General features: G+C 55.6%; 1 protein-coding gene across 1 annotated transcript in view; it reads right to left on the bottom strand.

Moving 5' to 3' along the window:
• The window catches only part of LOC139758992 (uncharacterized), a 146,919-nt gene that overhangs the window by 104,186 nt on the left and 37,733 nt on the right, over positions 1–5,000 (bottom strand). The gene's annotated exons all lie outside the window — the stretch shown is intronic.

The raw sequence follows: 5,000 nt of genomic DNA, 5'->3' as shown, positions 1-5,000 counted from the left end.
ATGCATATATGATGTATATGGTACTAGAGGCTTAGGTAGAAGGTGTTGTAAGTAGTTAAGAGTGGCTGTGGTACAGGTGAGGTCGTCCAGGTGTCGTGGTGGATGATACGGTCGTTGTGTATGATCCCCAGACGATGGTACGACCCCCGGACGACCCGTCGTGGTGGTGGTGGAGACGACCCTCGCGTGGGGGGGGGGGGGTGAGGTCTGGCCCGACCCTGGGAGCCACCGGGTCGAGACCTTTGCTGTGTGTTTCTGTCTCATGTGGACCAGGATGATCTCGCTCGGGTCTCCGTTCCTTCTCCAGGCAAACATTCCGTCCTCCTTCTTTCCGCCTTCATTCCTCGTTCCTTCTTTCATGACGTGTGTGTATCTCTCCCCGCTTCCTTCATTTCCCTCTCCATTTTCCTCGCTTTCTTTCATCCCATCCATCTCTGCTGCCTTCACTCCCTCCCGTTCATTCCTTCTTCCCTCATAGGTCTCGGTTGTCCCTCTTACGCTCTACTCTTCCAGACTCTCTCTCTCTCTCTCTCTCTCTCTCTCTCTCTCTCTCTCTCTCTCTCTCTCTCTCTCTCTCTCTCTCTCTCTCTCTCTCCCTAAAATAGTCAAGGTAATCCCCCCCCTCCCCCTCCCCAGAACCCTCCCTACCTACCCCTTCTAGGGGAAAAAACACACGCGTCTCACACCTGTCACATCCATGACCCCAGACCTGTCACATCCATGACCCAGACCTGTCACATCCATGACCCCAGATCTGTCACATCCATGACCCCAGACCTGTCACATCCATGACCCAGACCTGTCACATCCATGACCCAGACCTGTCACATCCATGGCCCAGACCTGTCACATCCATGACCCAGATCTGTCACATCCATGACCCAGACCTGTCACATCCATGACCCAGACCTGTCGCATCCATGACCCAGACCTGTCACATCCATGACCCAGATCTGTCACATCCATGACCCAGACCTGTCACATCCATGACCCAGACCTGTCACATCCATGACCCAGACCTGTCACATCCATGACCCCAGACCTGTCACATCCATGACCCAGACCTGTCACATCCATGACCCAGACCTGTCACATCCATGACCCAGACCTGTCACATCCATGGCCCAGACCTGTCACATCCATGACCCAGATCTGTCACATCCATGACCCAGATCTGTCACATCCATGACCCAGACCTGTCACATCCATGACCCAGACCTGTCACATCCATGACCCAGATCTGTCACATCCATGACCCAGACCTGTCACATCCATGACCCAGACCTGTCACATCCATGACCCAGACCTGTCACATCCATGGCCCAGACCTGTCACATCCATGACCCAGACCTGTCACATCCATGACCCAGACCTGTCGCATCCATGACCCAGACCTGTCACATCCATGACCCAGACCTGTCACATCCATGACCCAGACCTGTCGCATCCATGACCCAGATCTGTCACATCCATGACCCAGATCTGTCACATCCATGACCCAGACCTGTCACATCCATGACCCAGATCTGTCACATCCATGACCCAGACCTGTCACATCCATGACCCAGACCTGTCACATCCATGACCCAGACCTGTCACATCCATGGCCCAGACCTGTCACATCCATGACCCCAGACCTGTCACATCCATGACCCAGACCTGTCGCATCCATGACCCAGACCTGTCACATCCATGACCCAGATCTGTCACATCCATGACCCCAGACCTGTCACATCCATGACCCAGATCTGTCACATCCATGACCCCAGACCTGTCACATCCATGACCCAGACCTGTCACATCCATGACCCAGACCTGTCACATCCATGACCCAGACCTGTCACATCCATGACCCAGATCTGTCACATCCATGACCCAGATCTGTCACATCCATGACCCCAGACCTGTCACATCCATGACCCAGACCTGTCACATCCATGACCCAGACCTGTCACATCCATGACCCAGACCTGTCGCATCCATGACCCAGACCTGTCGCATCCATGACCCAGACCTGTCACATCCATGACCCAGATCTGTCACATCCATGACCCAGACCTGTCACATCCATGACCCAGACCTGTCACATCCATGACCCAGACCTGTCACATTCATGACCCAGACCTGTCACATCCATGACCCCAGACCTGTCACATCCATGACCCAGACCTGTCACATCCATGACCCCAGACCTGTCACATCCATGACCCAGACCTGTCACATCCATGACCCAGACCTGTCACATCCATGACCCAGACCTGTCACATCCATGACCCCAGACCTGTCACATCCATGACCCAGACCTGTCACATCCATGACCCAGACCTGTCACATTCATGACCCAGACCTGTCACATCCATGACCCCAGACCTGTCACATCCATGACCCAGACCTGTCACATCCATGACCCCAGACCTGTCACATCCATGACCCAGACCTGTCGCATCCATGACCCAGACCTGTCACATCCATGACCCAGACCTGTCACATCCATGACCCCAGACCTGTCACATCCATGACCCAGACCTGTCACATCCATGACCCCAGACCTGTCACATCCATGACCCAGACCTGTCACATCCATGACCCAGACCTGTCACATCCATGACCCAGACCTGTCACATCCATGACCCAGACCTGTCACATCCATGACCCAGACCTGTCACATCCATGACCCAGACCTGTCACATCCATGACCCAGACCTGTCACATCCATGACCCAGACCTGTCACATCCATGACCCAGACCTGTCACATCCATGACCCAGACCTGTCACATCCATGACCCAGACCTGTCACATCCATGACCCAGACCTGTCACATCCATGACCCAGACCTGTCACATCCATGACCCAGACCTGTCACATCCATGACCCAGACCTGTCACATCCATGACCCAGACCTGTCACATCCATGACCCAGACCTGTCACATCCATGACCCAGACCTGTCACATCCATGACCCCAGACCTGTCACATCCATGACCCAGATGTGTCACATCCATGACCCCAGATCTGTCACATCCATGACCCAGATCTGTCACATCCATGACCCCAGACCTGTCACATCCATGACCCAGACCTGTCACATCCATGACCCAGACCTGTCACATCCATGACCCAGACCTGTCACATCCATGACCCCGCGTGTCGGGGGGGGGGATCGTCCTCTCGATCGTCGACTCCTGCCAATCACATCGTTGAGTTATGTCGCCCCCGGAAGTTAGGAATGTACATTAAGGTCTGACAGACAGACAGACAGACAGACAGGCAGACAGGCAATCCTCGATATGAATGTCGTCATGAGAGACGCAGCGCCCGGGAAGCTGGCCACGTCCTACCCACCCCGTGTGTGGCCACGGCGGCACCACGTGCGGTTGATGGCGGTGTGATGGTGGCCCTCCATGTTGGCCAAGTACATCACGACGGAGGATTGTGGTGTGTGGTGTGTGGGTGGTGGTGGTGGTGGTGATGTGTGAGGGGTGGTGGTGGTGTGTGGGTGGTGATGTGTGGGGGGTGGTGGTGGTGGTGGTGATGTGTGGTGGTGATGTGTGGGTGGTGATGTGTGGGTGGTGGTGATGTGTGGGTGGTGATGTGTGGGTGGTGGTGATGTGTGGGTGGTGGTGATGTGTGGGTGGTGGTGATGTGTGGGTGGTGGTGATGTGTGGTGGTGATGTGTGGGTGGTGGTGATGTGTGTGGGTGATGTGTGGGTGGTGGTGATGTGTGGGTGGTGATGTGTGGTGGTGATGTGTGGGTGGTGGTGATGTGTGGGTGGTGGTGATGTGTGGGTGGTGGTGATGTGTGGGTGGTGATGTGTGGGTGGTGGTGATGTGTGGGTGGTGATGTGTGGGTGGTGGTGATGTGTGGTGGTGATGTGTGGGTGGTGGTGATGTGTGGGTGGTGGTGATGTGTGGGTGGTGGTGATGTGTGGGTGGTGATGTGTGGTGGTGATGTGTGGATGGTGATGTGTGGTAGTGATGTGTGGTGGTGATGTGTGGGTGGTGGTGATGTGTGGGTGGTGGTGATGTGTGGGTGGTGATGTGTGGTGGTGATGTGTGGGTGGTGGTGATGTGTGGGTGGTGGTGATGTGTGGGTGGTGGTGATGTGTGGGTGGTGATGTGTGGTGGTGATGTGTGGGTGGTGATGTGTGGGTGGTGGTGATGTGTGGGTGGTGGTGATGTGTGGGTGGTGGTGATGTGTGGGTGGTGATGTGTGGTGGTGATGTGTGGGTGGTGGTGATGTGTGGGTGGTGATGTGTGGTGGTGATGTGTGGTGGTGATGTGTGGGTGGTGGTGATGTGTGGTGGTGATGTGTGGGTGGTGGTGATGTGTGGGTGGTGGTGATGTGTGGGTGGTGATGTGTGGTGGTGATGTGTGGGTGGTGGTGATGTGTGGGTGGTGGTGATGTGTGGGTGGTGGTGATGTGTGGGTGGTGATGTGTGGTGGTGATGTGTGGTGGTGATGTGTGGTGGTGATGTGTGGGTGGTGGTGATGTGTGGTGGTGATGTGTGGGTGGTGGTGATGTGTGGGTGGTGATGTGTGGTGGTGATGTGTGTGGGTAATGTGTGGGTGGTGGTGATGTGTGGGTGGTGATGTGTGGTGGTGATGTGTGGGTGGTGGTGATGTGTGGTGGTGATGTGTGGTGGTGATGTGTGTGGGTAATGTGTGGGTGGTGGTGATGTGTGGGTGGTGATGTGTGGTGGTGATGTGTGGGTGGTGGTGATGTGTGGTGGTGATGTGTGGGTGGTGATGTGTGGTGGTGATGTGTGTGGGTAATGTGTGGGTGGTGGTGATGTGTGGTGGTGATGTGTGGGTGGTGGTGATGTGTGGGTGGTGGTGATGTGTGGGTGGTGGTGATGTGTGGGTGGTGATGTGTGGTGGTGATGTGTGTGGGTAATGTGTGGGTGGTGGTGATGTGTGGTGGTGATGTGTGGGTGGTGGTGATGTGTGGTGGTGATGTGTGGGTGGTGGTGATGTGTGGGTGGTGGTGATGTGTGGGTGG

The sequence above is a fragment of the Panulirus ornatus genome, chromosome 32, assembly GCF_036320965.1.
Source record: "Panulirus ornatus isolate Po-2019 chromosome 32, ASM3632096v1, whole genome shotgun sequence".
Classification (NCBI taxonomy): domain Eukaryota; kingdom Metazoa; phylum Arthropoda; class Malacostraca; order Decapoda; family Palinuridae; genus Panulirus; species Panulirus ornatus.
Note: the sequence above shows the minus strand (reverse complement) of the source record. Positions and strands in the feature narration are given on the sequence as shown.